Below are 19,849 nucleotides of genomic sequence, written 5' to 3' on the forward strand. Positions count from 1 at the left end.
GCTAGAACATAATGGATGGGTAATTATTCCCTGAGTAATGAAATAGCACTGTGTTAAAAATAGAAAAATAAAACTATTAAGCTGCTATAATGCTCTTAGAGAGTAATATATTCTTCTCCAGAGGTGAACTGTATGATTCCTTAGTACTTAGGGACAGCCTTTCATCCCAAGATCTTATGTTTTCAGGAAGCAAACCAACCAAACTGCTGGAGTTTTTGCAAGTATAGAGGGTAACTTGCTGGGATATAAAGGAGGAACTGTTATCAATAAGCAGCCAGCTGAGTAGGTTCTCAGGCATCAAAGCAGCCCTAACTGGTCCCACCTGCCAGGTACAAGATTCAGTGCAGGATTTTAACTTGAGGGACAAAGCACAGATAGGCCCTTAAGGCCTTTGAATGTGAAGTCTTGATGGAGGGGCTTGATGCTGCAGAGGGCTGACACAGTGCTGGGACAGGACAAGCCCTCACCTGACACAACCTGAATCACCATGCATCTATATGCCTCCACCCTCAACAGTCTGCTCTCAGAGCTGGATCTTGGGCCTGTTCTTACTTTCAGAGGAGCACTTTCAGTGGTCACAAGAGCACTTTGTTTCATTTCTTTCTAAAAAGTATCTACTCTGTACACCTTCAGGATTCTGATGCCAGTCTCTTGTTCATGTCAAGGCCTTCCTTTGGTTATATAAATAGGATGTTGTCAAGTGATAGAAAAAAATACATAGCCTCCATATTCCTACTACTACTATGGGTTGAGTCTAGGCTTCAATCTGTCTCCCATCTTCCAGGAAACTTCCAGAGAGAGAAAGTCCTACCTCTTCCCAGAATTTAAGGTGTTTAGGCTGCTCAAGTTGGGAGCAGGGAGGCTTCTGATTGGAAGTCACACTCTGGCCCTGGAGATGCTGCTACTGCTGTCCTAAACAATCATACTTTATATACAATTCTGTATGTGTGGTAACACATACAGAACTACATAGCCACACCAATAGCCCTTTCATGTACTGAGAAATTGAACACAGATCTTCGTGCATGCTAGGCAAGGACTTTACCACAAGGCTAAACTCCTGGACCCAAATTTTTAAGATGTTAAAAAATGTATCTTATCTAGACTCTTTTTAATCTGGGGTCACCTCTATCACGTGTGACAGGAGATTTCTGCACAAATGTCATGACAAAAACCAATTCTGATTGTGCGCTTGACCACAGAGATTCCTGAGACCATGGAGGCTAATTCATTTGTTCTGGTTATCTCTTGGGCTAAGGAAACTGGAAAGAGTTAGGCATGCTATAGGATCTCTGAGGACTCTGCTAATGGGTACCTTGGGGTTTTAAGTATACCTCTAAAACAACATGGGCCACTTATACCTTTCTGGGACTCCAAAAATTCCATTCAAAATTCATTTTCAGAGCTTCTAGTTTCAGAACACAGATATTTCAAAGAGTATCTTCTTCTTCTAAACCTATTATGCACGGGTGAACCAAAAAGGTAAGTGCAAATCCTCAATCTACCTGGAGGTCACTTAACCAACTTGGGATAGGCCATGGGTTCTGAAGACCCTCAAATATGATACCCATACATACTTTATGGGCCCACAGGATCAGAAGGGAAGAGCCTCCTGAAAAATCCCAAGCAAAGGCACCCTCTGGTCTCTTTCCCAAAAGACATCCCCTTTCCATACGGTGTGTCTAGCTTCAGAAGAGATAGGGGAACCTGTCCAACACAGTTGAGCTCATTACCATACCTACGTGAATCCAGATGAGATCAAAACACTCATCTATAGAAGATGCTAGAATGGCTGACCCATGTAGAGAAGAAACTGCTGGAATGGATAACCCAAAGAAGGGGCTGTGGCATTTGAATAGAAACAGTCTTCACTCTGTGAGAGAGAAAGAAGGAGCCCCAGGAATCCTATTTACTGGCTTTGGTAAGAAATTACTAACAGAGCTTACTGGGGCCAAACAACAGTAGCCACGGAGTCAGAGGGAACAGCCAGAATCAAAGGACCTAGTTCAAATCCCAGACCTGACCTTCACTAGAGTGGACTTGTAACTATTGCTGAATTTCCCCAAGGCTTAAATGTACATTTAAAATTAATCTATTAAGTACACAAAGCATTTGGCACAGTGCCTGTCTAGCACCTGGTAAATCCTCAACAGATATTATTTCCTCTGCAAAGAAATTGCACTTATCATTTATTTAGGAAACCAAAGGGAATCCTAAAGTTAGGGAACTAGTTTATCATATAAAAGTATTAGTATAAAATGATTATTTGATGTTTTCTGTGACTTTATAATTTTTTTTCTCCAGTTATTTGAACTAGCTTTCACAATGTGCAAAAGGACTTGAGAACATTTGTGGATAGAATTTACTCTGGACTCCGAAGTCTTGCATGAGCAGAGCTATTTTTTCCCTGAATTACTCCCCAAAGAATAAAAATACTTTAATTCTCACTCCCCTCAGAGAAACCATAATTTGCATTAGTGTTGATTTCAAGAAATGAAACAAAACAAGCTGCCTTTACATTGTGTTGATTTTGATCAAACACAAGCTATTCTTTTCAAAGACTTCTATAGGTCATTTTTTTTAAGTTGTAACCATGAGGGAATAAAATCTTCTCGTTTTTTCATTCAGAGCGTCATTCGTACAGGATTCTGGTTACCTGTCCCCAGTCTCATGTGGCTTTATCTCCCCCAAGGAGTCTGCCTTCTGATAAGATATCCCCCATAAAGAGCTTCTGTAGAAGGACTGACAACCCCAGCTTTGTCCTTGCAATAAGTTATGCTAATGCCACACTTTCCACCGCTCACCATAGGATGCATTTCTCTAAGCAGTTGCTTTCAGCACACATCAGCCCTCGTTTACAATGGGGGGCTTGTGTGCTGAGACTCTCCTGTAGATCCATTCCTCATAATTAACAGCCCCAAAACATGGTAATGGAGGGAAATGGCCTACACTAGCTTTTAAAGGTTTATATAAAATTATTTTCCACTGATTTAAAACAAATGGCTTTATTAACTATAAATATTTAAAGACTTCTACAAAAGCATCTTTAAAAACAAATCTCTTATGCTCATTCTAAGTAGTCAGCAAAAAGGATGATATCCTGAAAAACACATTCTTGTGAAAAATGGTCATTCTATACTCTGAATGTCAACCAATACAACTGGTGGAACTCAAACACCCGCTAACCTGGCAGTCCCAAGTCTGCACACCAGCCTCTACCTAGCAGCTAGGTAAGTCTTCTTTTTTAAAAAAATTTTTTTTGCCACTCCTGGGCTTGAATTCAGGGCCTGAGCACTATCCTTGGATTTTTCTCAAGGCTAGAGCTCTACCACTTGAGCCTCAGCACTACTTCTGGCTTTTTTTTCTCTGTATGTGGTACCAAGGAATCAAACCCAGGTCTTCATGCATGCTAGGCAAGCACTCTACCACTAGGCCAAACTCCCGGCCCTGAGACTTCTTCTTTTAAGAGGCCCTAGACTCCATGCGTCTATCATGAGGACCAACACCTTTTACGATGTAACCGCAATCACATATCCCTCGTTAGTATAATGGAAGACAGACAGGACAAAAAACAGTCACCATTCAGGATCTCTCATAAAAGAAATTAAACAAGATAGCTGAAGACAATCAGCAAGCTCGTCATCATCCATGAAAAACCAGATGCTGTTCTAAGCAGCGCACTGTACAGCCTTTACAGCCTTCAGCTCCTCTGAAACACCAGGAGGTAAAAACTCCATTTTACAGTAGAGAAGCAAGGCCTAGAAGGGGAAGAGACCTGCATATGCCATACAGGTAAGCAGCAGGTGCTCCTTCATTTGACCCTAATACCAATTTGCTCACATCCCAATTCTCTGCCTTGCTCAGATATTCTAGACTGGGGACCATAGTTTGCTAAGAGAAATTATTTTCTCTGAGGCAGAGAATAAGAGTGAATCTCAGCTCTGTGTACACCACAGAGAACTCAACAGCTAGACACATTCCTGAGGCAGTGTTAACACCCACCTCCCATTGAGAACAAAGGCCTGTTTATCCATGTCATATGACTTCAGAAAAGGAAAATGAGAAGCAGAGAGGTTAAGTAACTGGACTAAGACATGTGGTTAGTTGGTGATAAGGTATAATAAGCTATTGCTCACAACAGAAAAAATGTATGCCAATTTTGACCCTAAATGATCAAAATCAATCAAGCTCGATCACCCAGCTACTCTGTAAATGGGAAGTAGAATGGTGTGCTTCTCTTACATAATCAAACTCTTCCTCTAGGGATAAAAAAAAATACCTCACTGAGAGATTTTATTTTTAAAATATGCTTCAGACATCCAAGGCCATTCCCAGACAGTCAGTCCCCAAAGCGTTCTGCACAGGGCTACAGGGAGTTTTCAGCCTTTGCTTAGACATTCAAGTTTTTAACATGTTTGTTGCAAAGAAAGAATACTTGTGAATATCAACTTCCATATATGAATCAAGCACATATGTGATGGACCTTTTACAGAAATGTATATATACTGAGTGTCTGGAGAAGTGCAGGAGGAGTCAGAAGCAATCTTACCCATAATGTACTTATCATGATGTACTCTTCTGCTGGACACCACACATTGATTTCTCATAGTTCTTCAGGCTAAAAGTTCACCTGCAGTGTGCTATCATGGTCCAGTTCAGGTAAGCACTCTTCTGCTTGGCAGATGGCCCCCTTCTTTTTATGTCCCATTATGGCAGATAGATAGTCAGACAGACTGCACTTGGATCACTCCCATCATAGTCCCCTGAAGAGTTCATCAAATCCTAATCAATTCCCAAACACTCTACTTCCAAACACCATCAGACTGGGAACTGGGTCTTTACCATATGGATTTAGGGGAGCACACATACAGGACAGTCCATAACACTGGCTCTCTGAAATCCGCAGTGAAAAGTGGTAACACACACCAGAATAAACACAAAATAAGCAACTATGACTGCATAGCATCCTAGAAGGGTGAATCCCTTCTAGGGATTAGAAGGAACAGAAGAGCCCACAGGCAGAAGAGAAGAAGAGGAGATAGGAGGGGAACACCTCAAGAGCTGGGCAGTCTGTGTTGACGTTGCAGGTCAGGAGAAAACCAGGCAATGTGAAGCCCTATGAGGAGACTGGAGAAAATGCTCCCTTGAAATGGAGTTGGGCAAAGCTCCATGGTGGGGTGCTCCTGAGCTATGAAGAAGGAAGGGCAGAAAAAAGGAGGGGCAATGAATAGAAGAAAAGGGCATACCTAGAGTATGGGCACCTACAGAAGATGCAGCAAAAGGATGCCCAAGAATGTTTAGATCATCATGACCTTGAAGTCAAGATCAGAAGGCTAGTTTCATTTAAGAGGTACACAAAAGTTCAAGAGGTTCCAGGCATATTGACCTTGAGCTCAAGTGGGCGCAGTGTGCCATGCATACCCTCGAGGTCAGCAGGGCAGAGCCACTGACCTCCTTCACAGACAAGGAATCTGGGCCCAAGGTCACATGACTTGAGACTTATGACTCTGAGTGTATACTTCCTCAGGGCTCTGCCTGTGCATGGTGGGCTACTGGTCAGTTGGGTTCTGTGAGGGCAGTTTATGCATAAACATTACTTCTGTAAAACAGGAGGAAAGCAAACTTCAGAATCAGAGAAAAGTGTAAGGACTAACCAGGGAAGAATAAGTGGGCTCCAGTGACTTCTTGTGAATCACAATTTGAAGGCTGGTGTTGAATGCGTACAGAGGTTGAAATGGACGCAAGAGCTTTTATATTTCTAGTTGTGCCTTTTGCTTAGCGGGTGTTTGGGCAATGGCCTAAGGCTACTAATGAGACTCTGTATCTTTATATTCTAAATAACTTGATTATCTGTTTGACAAAGCAATGTCTTTATCCTCAGTCAGTTCAGATGCTTTAGGGAAATTTAATATGAAGGACTATTTCTACTCTGTGATTCAAATAAACTGCACTAAGATATACACATACATAATCCACTTGAAGAGTTGCTCCTGAAAGTGTGTGGATGAAAAGGGGGGGGGGTGATGGCTGAGCAGCTCTTACACAGATGTCACAGTGCAGAGAGAACTAGCCCATCTGGGATTAGCTTTCACATAAACTTTCAAGTAACATCAGAAAGAGATCATGGTTTCCTCTTTATGAGGCCTTCAAATATAAGATAGGACTCTTAACAGTGCAGCAGAAATTAAGAAACCAGAGCGGTAATCCTCACAAAATTAACTAACATCTGAGCTTGATGCTCTGTATTAAAAGAGACTGAGTTTCAGTAACTTCATTATGTCTCTTTTCCTCTCATTGCTCTCATTCTATTTGGTGACAGATTTAATAGGGTTTAGATGAGCTTTATGATTTCTAGAACTATAATGCTGTTAGATTAAAGCAGAATCGGTTACGTCCATGTGGTTCTACATGTGCAAATGTGCACAGCACGAAAGAAATAAAAAGCAAAGACCAAAAAAAAAAAAAGAGAGACAAAGGGCAAATAAATAAGTGCTTAAAATCCAGAATGAACCTGCCAAAAGTAAACTGAAAGTTCAAGAGAAAGGATATAAGAGAAAGAATGTGGGTACTGATATAGAATAGATTTGACCTTGAGCAAAGTAGTACATAAAAGAGAAAGAATAAAAATTGCTTCTCAGGGCTGATGGGCTAAAATCATCACCGACAAATTGCCTAGCTTGCTCACCAAGTGTAGCTCTTACCATTATATTTAAAATAGAACCAGTTATAAAACATGGTGCAATAAAGGAAATGTCTGTGAAATAATCACATACATATAAACACCAGTTCCCCTACCCCAGATACATCTAGATTTTATACCCTAGAATGGCTTCTTCCATAGGATTTAAGACGAGGAAGTACACACGGGCATAAATGCAACGTAGTTTTTTAAGCCCTGGCAGAACTTGTGAGTATTCCTGCATTTGTATTATTATTCTGTAAGATAAGATATACTGTGGATCAGAAATACTCTTTAGCACATAATGAATTGATTTATTTTCTAGTGAAGTCTTAATCCGGCCTTTCAACAAAATGAGCTGGGAAAGCATGCAAGAGACCTTTCTAAAAGCCTTGCTACCTTGAATTCATCATTGCTCTGGAAATGTTAATGGCTTTCAAGGTCATGGTGGGTTACTCACTTTTGAAACAATAAAGACCGGAGGTCTGGGGTTGAAAGCAAATCTAAGATTTGAAGGAAAGGCCAGCACAAGCTTGACTGGAAAAAAATAAGAATTCATCGATGTATCAAAACACAGAGCATTTCCTGATTTGCAGAGAATGGATGGAAAAACCATACCTATAAATTCTCAGTATGTTCAGACTGCCATCATACGAATGGTTTGTTAGAAAACACATCTTAATATATGTATATGTATGCATATATATGTATATATATATATATATATCCTCCAATAGCAATTGGATAAACCTAGTCCTACCAAAAATCACCACAGCTCACCAAGAGACAGAGGAGTGGCCTGCCTGGGAGCAGAGCCTCAGCTCACAGTGCCATCTCAGTGGAACTGAGGAACCAGGACTGAATAGCCTCCCTCCTACACATTAAGGAGAAGACTTCCGGGCTGGGTGGACCCGGGCTGAGAGTGACTGCCCAAAGCTGTGGTCAGATCTGAAGATCCCTCTGGCAACAAGCAAAGATACCACCCCCTTTCAAAAACTGTCTTTATGGCCATGAACATGTCAATCACACAAATAAGTGTGAATAATATAAAACATAGGAACAAGGCTGATATCAAGGTAATAGTTTAGCTTCTATGGACTCATTTTAGTATAAAATCTGACACATGAAGTGGCTTTGAACAGATAAATGATAGATAGATAGATAGACAGACAGATAAGATAGATAGATTTTAACACTGCCTTAAGCAAAGGTAGGAATGGAAAGTCTGACTAAAGCAAAAACAAGATTTTTCTCCTTTTAAGGAGTAACTTTCTGCCAGGCAAATAATGTAAGTATGGTGAATTTTTTTCTATTGTGAAGTGCAAATGTGAAAATATACCAGCTGCAGTGGTAGGAATTGGGTTGTATGGAGATAGTGTTGTTGGGAGATGGTATTGTATCTAGCTGGAGATCATAAGGATTGGGGTTAGAGTTGCCATAGAAGGCTTGAAAGATTCTTGCTAAGGATTTCACAGCCAAGGTCTTACAATGGAAACCACAGACCAAGCAGCTGAGCTGGAAGCCTTGACCATTTTGAAATCAAGCAAAGCCATTACATCTCTAACAACAAAATAAAACAAGAAGAAAGATCCTGTTTTGTGAAAGTCATAAAAAAGATAAGTTATAAGAGGGCATACAAGTGCTTTTATATGTAAGAGAATAATTGAAGAAACCACTCAACAATGGAAATATATTTCATTAGAATACCAAGAAGCACTGGAGCAAAAAATAACTGGTATGGATTATAAAAATAATAATGCAGGGCTATAAATAATATGAGAAACTGAATATGCTAATGAAACGGCAATGATGAAAGCTGGAAATAAGAACATTAAATTATACTAGCTAATAGAAATTGGAAGCAGTGGGAAATGGATTTGTAGGTAGGGAGCCCTTGATCTTGTTCTGAGGTTCAGGAAAATAGAGGAAAGAACCATTCTTGATGAGGTACCTGCCATGAATCATGCATTAGGCTACTCATGAAATCACACTTTCTCAGTCTTAGAGATGTGTTTCTCATCTTAGAGATGAAGAAACAAACCCATAGAGAGCTCAAAACATTTTCCCAGGAAGGGAGAAGTAGAGGGTAGCCGGAGCGGGGCAGCCCCCACACAGGCTCCCTCAGTCACACCCGTTCGCTCCCCACACCGCTCATGCACTTTAATAAAGGAACAGACACTGAGTAAGACTTGCAAGTCAGGGGCAGAAATAAGGATTAGGGCTATCATAGCTTTTATAAAGTATATTTAGGCAATGATTTTAAAACTAACACACATCGGGGCCAGGAGTTTGGCCTAGTGGTTAAAGTGCTTGCCTAGCATGCATGAAGACCCGGGTTCAATTCCTCGGTACCACATATAGAAAAAAGCCGGAAGTGGTGCTGAGGCTCAAGTGGTAGAGCTCTAGCCTTGAGAAAGTCCAAGGACAGTGCTCAGGCCCTGAGCTCAAGCCCAGGACTGGCAAAAAAAAAAAAACAAAACTAACACACATACACACTCTGCTTTGTGTGCATACATACCCAGTTATGCATATATACCCAGCAATACATATATATCTAAAGATACATAAATAATAATGTCACATAAAGCTGTGCAGATATGCAAGAGCAATTTTTCAACAAAAATGTGCCTTCTCAATCAGAAAGACTCATTGTATTTTTGATTAAAACCAGTGCATTTTTCCTAAAACATTTCAGTCAAGTTGTAAGAGGGTTGATTCCTTATCTAAAGAATTTTTATCACTAGGCACGGTGGCTCCAGCCTATAATCTTAGCTACTCAGAAGGCTGAGATCTGAGGATTGCGGTTTAAAGCCAGCACTAAAGTCCATGAGATTCTTATCTCCAATTAACCACTAGAAAACCAGAGTAGCACTGTAGCTCAAGGAACAGGTGGTAGCCTTGAGCTGAAGAGCTCAAGGACCACACCCAAGCACAAATTTCAAGCCCCACAACTGACCAAAAAAAAAATTATCCCCTGATTTCACCACCCTCATTTTAGCTATACCTGCCTCTCTTTTTTCATTAAATCTATTTTCCAAAGGTCTAAACCACACCAATTTGCTTCCTCTTTTGAATTCCAACTCCTATAGATAGACGCTATATGTCTGCACACACATCTATATATACATAAACACATACATGCATGTTGAATTATATATACTAAATATATTTCAAGAAGGACAAAATGGGTCATACAGCCCTAGACTAATAATTCAAATGGACAGTTGCATGCTGAATCCACTGTGGCATGGACATGGGTGTTTAACCACCAGGCATGTTCTCTTCTTTGCATTGACTATACTAAAAGTAAAATGTAAATAGATGACTTCAAAGAACAAAGAGCTGGAGACAATGCTCAGCTCTTCCCTGCACCATACTGAAAATTTTATTTTTCTTGAGACTCATTCCCAGGAGAAGCCTACCTACACTGGAATCAAAGGGCATTTAAAGGACTACTTCAAAAGTGAGTCCTTTATTGAAATGAATTCTGGAAAATGTAAAGAAAAAAAAAAGTGAGTCCTTTTGTAATTCTGCCCCAAGAATCTTTTTGAGCAGCGATTCAGATTGCTAATGCTACAACAATGCCCTACAAGTCACAAGAAAGTTGTACTTTGAGCCAGTTCCTCTTTCCAGCAATCAGTCTCAAAAGTGTCACACCAGAGTGACAGCGCACTGTGTGCCACTCCGCCCTTTGTCGAGATGCCCACATGATGTCCACAGGTGCCACGTCAACATCAGGTTCATAATTCAGACCAGTGCCGAGTCTACACACTGCAGAATCTAAACCAGGACTTTTCATTTGGGGTACTTCAATGTTACATCTCCTAGGACTAAAGCAACGGTGGTCATAATACAAACCGAATTTATAAACATTACGGAAGAAATACACACCAGCCTTTCTGGCCCCTGCTGGTTTGGCCCAGAGAACAAAAAGAACCAGGGCAAAAACACTGGACACCTTCACAGTCCAACACTAGACCTACAAACACACTCCTTTTTCAAGTGACAATTCTGTTTCTCGCTGTGACTACAGTCATAACGTTTCCAGAAGCTGGCCAAGGATAACTAGTAATTATTCCATCACTGCATAGCTTTCCTAGCAATTCCCACAGAGTGCTCTCCTGGCCTGAGAAGGGTAGAGGGTGTTTGTTTCATATAATATCATTCCATCCTATTGCAGTCAATCTACACTCAGACTTTTCCATTTTGACCCAGGTTCTAGATGTTGGTGGGGGGTGATTATCTCCATTAACTGACAGAAGAATCCGTGACGTAGACTTTTTCTGCCAACAGCCATGCCAGCCTGGACCAGACTCAAAACACCTGGAAACTTTTATAAGGGAAAGAGTTCTTTGAGAGTAACTGGAATCTTAGCCCTGGCTTCAGCATCACCTCTCCTTCAAATTAAAATAACATCTGTCCTTATAATACACATGCATTTTATGTGCCTGTGTGTGTGAACACATCAGGAAGTTCTCACTGTGATTCTTTGATAACCCAGTGATAAGAAATTGTGATAAAAATGTTATCTCTATGAGTCAAGAAGGAAAAAAGGAAAGCTGGTGATTCCACGTGATGCAGTTTAGGTCCCAATTCTCTATGATTTTTGAAAAAACTAAACAGGGTGAGTTTATACTTGTAATTCTCTTCTATTCAGCTCAAATGCATGTGTCCCTAAGCATGCTGAACAGCTTCTGTACAAAGACATCTTTACCCAGAAGACCCCTGAGAATAGAGATTATGGGGGGAGCTCTAAGACCCTAGTCTCATCGCTTGAGAAGGAAGCCACTGCCTCTCCTCAGGCACTTATGTAACTAATAAGAAAACAGTGTTAGGAATATGTTTGGTAAACAGCACTTTTGCAGGTCCATTCTTGCCTGTAGCTACTTCCTGTGCACAGGCCTTCAGTATCCTGAGGTACAACCTGAAATTGCACAATTCCATGCTAATGTGCTAGGTGCTACTTTCTTTCATCTGTCGGTTGAGCATGAAGTGCTTTCACAAATGTTTGCCACATTCACCTGATCTAACAAGAATCAAAAGATAATTTGGCAAAGTTGACAGCAACTTGGTTAAGTTGTACCAAGTTAGAACTGTTTGCTGAAGCACCCAGGATAAAATGCTTTCCCATATCAAATGAGGTCTGTCAGGCTGCAGGTACTGTCAGGTCAAGTGTGTACACAGACACGCAGGCACTGCCTCCCTTCTATGGCCCTACCAGCAGCCATATCCCCAGGTGTGCATACACACACACACACACACACACACACACACACACACACACACACACACTCTACTTAGCCAATCTCCCTCTCCCTAAGAGCTGCCTTTCTTTCTGGAGTATGAATATAATCCTAGACTCCTTAGCCCCAAACAAGTCCCCCCGCCCCCAGGCCTGTAGATGCCTTCATCCCTCTCGTCTGTCTGTCCCCTGGCCTTCCTTTGGCCCATTATCATCAGTGATGAGCTTCTTTGAGCCAAAGACACCCATTGTGGCTTTCTGGGCATCAATTCCTCCCTTATGTGCTGAGACTAAAGCAGAATGCACTGAAACCAAAAGAAATTTTTCAGGGCACCATGAAAGGAGATTCTAAATCAATCCCTGGCAAGATGGGCAAGCTGCAAAAAAAAAAAGGAAAAAATGGCTTTACTCCCTCCGGAGTACCGTAGAAAACTCAAAAGACCACCCATAAAGAATGGCAACGGCAATTATAATTGTTTATGACAGGGACTTGTAAAATCTTTAATTCTGCCTTCTAGGCCTGTGATGCCTGTTACCCTACCCTATAATCTCTTGCCACCTACATACATATTCATCTCAAATAACCAAGAAACAAGAGTCTCCCTCTATACTCCATCCTCCATCCTCTATTATTTGGTACAGAACTGGCTTGGAGAGACACTGACCTCAGTGACGGGGATTACACCAGAGACAACAGTGTGGTTCTGACCTTCACGGGTCATATGGTCTCAGGTTTGAAAACAGCTAAGCAGGTGAGCACAACCTTGTGACAAAGTGGGAAGCAGAGGAAGCCAGAGGCTAAACAATAACCAACTGAATCTTGGAGAGGCAGCAAAGACTTCTCAGAGACATCAATGAAAAAGAAAAACAAAAATAACAGGATCAAGACAAGAGAAGTACAATGTAAGGGGACAGGCAGGCAGTTCCTACTTCATAAACCCTCACAGTACTTTTTGTTTTGTTTGCTGGTAGTAGGACTTGAACACTTTGTTCTCACCTAGATTTTTCCCTTCAAGGCTAGAGCTCTACCCCTTGAGCCACACTTACCTTTCTGGCTGTTGGCTGGGTATTTGCAACTATGAATCTCTTGGGTTTAACTTCCCTGGGCTAGCTCCAAACCTTGATTCTTAGAACTGAGGCCCCTGATTAACTACAAGTATAAGAAGCGTGAGACATTAGAACCCCACTTCTCAAGCTGTTTTCATGCTCCCCTACTTAGAACCCTGTATTTTCTCACACAAAGGATGAACCACCACCATCACAACAAAACCCAAGACAAAATGGATTTGGTTTCTGTCTTGATGCACATGAATACAGTATATATTTCTGTCAAATATTTTCCTGTGGAAAATGAATGAGTTTGAGAATCGGAGCCTCCATGTAACATACACAAGGCTAAGCTTGCTTCCTGTGTGGTGATAGCTTAAACACATCCACATCCAGTACGCACACCGCAGGCCTTGGCAGCAGAAGGGTAAATATGAGATTTGCATTTCATCGAACTCGACATGTGTTCTCAATAGATTCAGGGTAATTTATCTATTTACATGGGCTGGCACTTCTTCCCAAAGGAGAGAGCTGGGCTCTCTATCCACATTTGTTTCTGAACATCTTAAAGATCCCTGACTTTAATGACCACATGGGTATTTTCTTCACAGATTCTCTTTGCAAAGAGAACCTGGTTACTGGTTTGCCACATTGCTTGGGTTACCAATTAAACCAGCACCGCCTGCGCTGTGAGACTCTACACTTGTAATATGCACCAAGGTTTAAAAAGTCATCTTTCCAAACCTTAACCATACACATGCTACTTGGGCCTCTGCTGGTCCTAATCCAAGGTGGCAGCAGACACAGCAAACATCCCAACTCATGACACTCAAGCTTCATCACTGCTGTCCTTAAGAAACCAACAAGACCTGAGGAATGCCCTCCATGTCCCTGGCTTTATCCTACACGACTGTTCTCTTCTTCGCGGACATATAGTCTTCGCAGACTCAGGAAAAACATGGCATAAACACTTTCTATTCCAGGCCCTCTCTTACCTGGAAAAAGCCCAGGCATATAGATTCTGTTCCACTGAGTAAATTGGTGACATGGGTCAACACATATAAAGCATGAATAGTCTCAAGTATGCCACCAGCCCCTTTCTTAGAGTTACATATTCATATCCTTGTATAGGTATTCCATAGGTAGGTATGCATAGAGGTTTGCATGAGAGGGTTTGGTTGCTTTCTTCTTAGTAAATTAAGGAGTATATATGAATAACTGGATTAGGGGGGATTTTTGTACTAGTACTAGGGCTTGAACTCAGGGCTTCTTATACTTGCTTGGTGCTTGAGTTACACCTCTACTTTGAGCTCTTTGCTGTTAATTGGCAGTAAGAGTCTCACAAAAGACTTTTTTGCCTGTGCTGTCTTTGAATAGCAATCTTCAGATCTCAGCCTCCTCAGCAAGCTACTGGTGCCAGGTTTTGAGAAGACTTTTATGGTTACACTTGACTTTTTTGTAATGTCTAATTTTTTTTTTTTGCCAGTCCTGGGCTTGAGCTCAGGGCCTGAGCACTGTCCTTGGACTTTCTCAAGGCTACCTCTTGAGCCTCAGCACCACTTCTGGCTTTTTTCTATGTATGTGGTACCGAGGAATCGAACCCGGGTCTTCATGCATGCTAGGCAAGCACTTTAACCACTAGGCCAAACTCCCGGCCCCTGTCTAATCTTTTTTACAATGGGGATAATTTATTATGATTTAAAACTTTTCATAAATATATATGTACACATGTGCAAAAATAAATATATATATATATAAATATATACTTTTGGGGGGATTAGTTCTGGGGCTTGAACTCAAGGCTTGTGTGCTATCCCTGACCTTCTCTTGCTCAAGGGTAGCACTTCCACCACTTGAGCCACAATGCCATTTCCAGCTTTTTCTGAGTAGTTTATTGGAGATAAGAGTCTCACAGCTTTTCCTGCCTGATCTGGCTTCTAACTGTGATCCTCAGATCTCAGCCTCCTGAGTAGCTAGGATTACAGGCATGAGCCACTGGTGCTTAGCTTGTTTTTCTGTTTTTTAAACTAAAGCAAACTAGGTTAAGGCAAAGAGGCAGCTGGCTAGACTGCTCCCGGCCAAATATCCGTGATAATTACTGTTGTTCAAGATGTCCAGGGGAAGAGTGAGCCTGGCCCAATAGGGTGCACACAGAAAGGCTGTATCTTCATCTTCTCCCTATCAACTCCTCTAAATAATGCCAAGGAATCCGGAGCCCCTAACTTCACCAGAGCAAGTTGCAAAAGAGCATCCATGCTGTTCAGAGGTCATCTCTGGTCTTTCTTGGCTCCTCTAATCCCATCTGCCAATCTAGATACTGCACGCTTCAAGATATCCCTGATACACTTCCCAGAGTTCCATCGGCCCTGCAACGCTCAGGGCTGTTATCTATCCATTGGGAATCATTTGGTGTTAGACTCCTAACTAGGCCATTCTGGCTGAGTGTTTCTTTACTTCAACACAGTGAAGTGTGGACTTTCCTGTATGGGTTGTCCTACACCTTACAGGTTTGGCTTGGCCAGGCTGGAAAGAGGGTTGCTTTTGTGGTTCATTTGTTTTCCTTAAGTTGGAATGTACTGGTTTGTCTTGGATTCTTGTTGGTTCTGTTTCTTAAGGGTGGCTGTGGCCTAAGTAAAGCAAACAAATTCCTCCAGACCAGACATAGCATGACAGCGAAGAGCATGACAGCTGGCTTCACCATGGATGAGCTACAAAGCCCTAGGCCAGCAGCCATTCTGCTTCTCATGCCTCATCTGCCTCCTCTGTTCAATTGGAGTGATGATATTACCTCTATCAACAGGATTTATTAAAGCATTACTTTCAAATCCTGATTCCACTATTCTCCTATAAATACAAAGAGAACATGAATCAAATATTCGTTTCACTTCTCAACAGGGGAAAAGAGCAAGATGTAAGCACTGGTTCCAAGGAAAATACATAGGGCTGGTGTATATGTATTTCCAAGTCCAGGGATATTTTTCCTCAGCAGATGGCTATGTAGACTAAATTAACACATACACATAGACCGCATAGAGCAGGACCAGATGCATAAGCATGGCATAGCCAGCACCAAGAGTATTTTGCATCTAAGATGAGATTGCTTTCAATCTGGACCCATCAAAAGAGGTGACTTAGGGTTACTATTGTTTCCAGTAAACAGCCTTGAATGAACTGAAATACCACAAAAGAAATTTCACAATATCTGTTAGTTAATATCTGCTAATGTTTCTTATTAACTAGCAGTGGTAAATGTGCTGTTTCCCATTTATTTGAGATGATCATATAAAAAAATTGATGCTAAAAATCAGATCCAGAACCATGTGCCTAGTAAGCATATGCTGAACTGCTGAGTTACCTTCCTAGCCCAGGAGATGAATTTTTATTTTTTTATTTTTTTATTTTTATTTTTATTTTTTTGCCAGTCCTGGGCTTGAGTCCAAGGCCTGAGCACTGTCCTTGGGTTTTCTCAAGGCTAGAGCTCTACCACTTGAACCCCAGCACCACTTCTGGCTTTTTTCTACCTATGTGGTACCGAGGAATCGAAGCTGGGTCTTTGTGCATGCTAAGCAAGCACTCTACCAAACTACCGGCTGAGATGAATTTTTAAAGAACTGGGTCTCTTTAAAAAATATATAGGAGGTAACAATGTTCCAGAAGAAATAAGCTCACTACCTTACGTATGTAACTGTAACCCCTCTGTACATCACCCTGACAATAAAATTTTATACACACACACACACACACACACACACACACACATACATATGTCCAATTATGTAGACTTTAGATGAAAACTTTCTAAACTATCAAATGGTTATAATAGTAGTTTTCCTAGTCTATAAGTGAATTTTTATGTTTGGGCACTTAAAAATCCTTAGTGACCAAGGATAGAATAAACATACTACGGTTATGGGGAGAAGGTTCAGCTACCCTAAATATCTTCCAGGTCTTCTAACAAGTAAAATAGGTAGCTTGCTCTTTTTTTTTTTTCTTGTACTTACTCTTTTCAAAATTAAATAGACTACCTAAAGAGTATAAGCAATCTGCTTTCATAAGACCCTTAGGGGTGTGTGTGTGGGTGGGGGGGGGGTCTGGACTAATCCTTCCATTTCAGATAAGGAGATTTATTGCCAGAAAGCTTTGTTTCCCACACTTGGGTTATAGGAGTCACTCTGCCAGTGTCTACTTCTTCAGTCCATGGAAAAATTCAGAGCAATGATGCCGTCCTGTAGCAGATTATAGAAAAGACTCAATTCATTGACACTGAATGAGCCCACTGAGCAGTGTTTATCCGCAATCGCTTCACGCGTTCCTATCAATCTTCCTTAGCGGGGACATTAACTGCAGATAATTTATCCAGAATAGCCTCCCTGTGTTAGGGAGGAACACCATTCATTAGAACAGTAAAAACTTCAATGCCCAATTTGGTTCAAAACAACTACTTTCTTCATACTATCTATATTTTCCACTTCTTAAAAAGAATTTTCATGAACCAGCTATGGCACCCCGTGAACAAGATAACCTTCTAGCTCTTTTCACCCATTGTTCTCTATGTTCTTGGTTAAAGAATAAATGGATCAGAATTAGGAACACCGACACATTTCAACAAGGCCAAAGAAGACAGTGCACAACTGGATTTCACACAACTCATGTCAGGCTTCAAAACAGAAGCCAGCGCAGCAACTGTACCACACTCATTTATGACAACAAGGAACTGTAGGTGGCCAATGGCCAATGACCAGCAAGAGACTGAGGTCTTCAGTCCAACAACCCACCTGGACTTCAATTCTGCCAACAACCACTTGAGCTTGGAAGAGGCTCTGTCCCAGAATAAGCCTCAACTCCACAGCAAACCAAGGTAGCCACGTGAAAGAGATCCACAGGAAACCAAGAGATAGGTGTGGCTTTAAGCTGTTAAGTGTGTGGTCAGACTCTTATGTGATAAAAGATAAGGTGAACGTTTTTCTAAAGATAGTAGGTCAGGTGTGGGCCAGCCAACACTTCTATGTCCACCACTGCTGCCCCGACACATTGTTCAAGCAGAGCTTCCCAACAAACAGAGAGACAGGCCAGGCCTGTTCACATAGGAGAGCCAAGGCCTGGGTGAAGCCTCACTTCCCCTTGGGAAGCACCAATCTACCACCCCATTTTGGAAAGGTTATTACCAACTCTGAATTGAAAACTACCCACATGCCACCATGGTACACAGAGCTCTAGAGTTTCATTGCTAGACAAAGTCCATATATTTAAGAAAAGGAGGAGAACCGAACGTATTTCCATGAGATGGAATCCTACTCAGCAACTAAGAAGAATCTATGTACGAACTAATATTCTGGAAGACATCATAGCAGATCAAAAATAATACATTGAGCCAGGTGCAGTGGCTCACGCCTGAAAGCCTGTAATCCTAGCTGTTCAGGAGGCTGAGATCTGAGGGTCACAGCTCAAAGCCAGCCAAGGCACTAAAGGCTTTGAGACTCCTATCTCTAATTAACCAATAGAAAAGGGGAAGTGGGGCTGTGGCTCAAGGGGTAGGGCAGTAGCCTTGAGCTAAAGAGCCCAGGGACAGTGCCCAGGCCCAGAGTTCAAGCTCCACCACTGACAAAAAAAAAATACACTGAGAGAAAGAAATGAGAAATGTACATACTGAAGAGTTTGATCCATGAAGTTCATGAGCTGCCAATTCCAATCTGCATAGCTAGCTGGATTGATAGAGGGAGAGAGAAGAAACTTGCTTGAAAATATCCCACATCTTGACTGCGTCTGATAATTGGACATTTTCTTTATCAAAACTCATCAGTCTGTACACATGTGCATTTCATTGAATGTAAGTGTTATTTCTAAAAATCAGCTTTAGGAATCTGTTAAACCTAGATTCTCAGTATACCTCTGAAATTCCCTAACTGTGTGACCCAAAGCAAGTGACTGCTGGCCACTGATGCTTGAATTCCTCTGTATAAGTACCATTCCTTAGGCTGTTGCTAGGGTTGAAAAAAGAGCAGTGTGTATATAATCTTTTTCTTAGTGACAAGCACAATACACAGTAAATGAAAGTTAGCATTCTTTTTAGTTAAAGGAAGGCCAACCAGAAAATAGGTATAACATCCTAAGTCATACGTAGATGAAGAAGTAATTCTGCTTCACTAAGTGAGTCTGAAAAGCTCCGAAAGGAGAGGAGGATCCAAATCAACCCTTAAAATAGGGAAATTACCAGATGGACAAAAGGGTAAAAATCCATAGAATTCTAGGCTGCCATCAGAAAGAATGACATTGCCCCATTTGTAAGGAAATTGAGACTTGGAAAAAAATCATATTAAGTGAAGTAATATAGGTTCCATGGTTTCCCTCATTTGTAATAATTAGTATACATCTAGGATTCTCCCAACAGGATCACAATAGCTCAAAAGTTATGTACATATAGCCATATATGATGAGGCTAAGTGAAATGAACTCCAAGATATAGAAACCAGAGATTTATCTTTGTGATTGTTGTTCTTAATGTCCTATTGTGAAGCTATTTCTTTTTTTCTTCTTTTCCCCTTAAGGTTCATCTCATGTTGTTACTGTATCTGACCTTGGTACCTGGTATATCGTATATTTATTTGGCCGGGGAAGGGGGAGTGGGAGGAGGGAAAGTAGGAGAAAAACATGGGAAGGAGTAACAATGTTCAAGAAATAATGTACCCACTACCTGTAACCCCTCTATATATCACCCCAACAATAAAATAAAAGTTTAAAAATACTAAAAAAAGAAAAGGGTGAAAATAATGGATTCTGTATCTTTTAAAAGCAAAGTTACTCTCTGAGCCCTGCATGCTAGAGAGATTGCATAGTGGTTGAAGTATCTGGAATGGGTTAAGTTAGCGAACATATAGTATGTG

General features: G+C 41.2%; 1 protein-coding gene across 1 annotated transcript in view; it reads right to left on the reverse strand.

Moving 5' to 3' along the window:
- Ust (uronyl 2-sulfotransferase) overlaps window positions 1-19,849 on the reverse strand; it is a 234,491-nt gene that overhangs the window by 140,077 nt on the left and 74,565 nt on the right. The window lies entirely within an intron of this gene.

The sequence above is a fragment of the Megascapheus bottae genome, chromosome 8 (genome assembly GCF_031878675.1).
Source record: "Megascapheus bottae isolate mThoBot1 chromosome 8, mThoBot2.hap1, whole genome shotgun sequence".
Taxonomy (NCBI): Eukaryota; Metazoa; Chordata; class Mammalia; order Rodentia; family Geomyidae; genus Megascapheus; species Megascapheus bottae.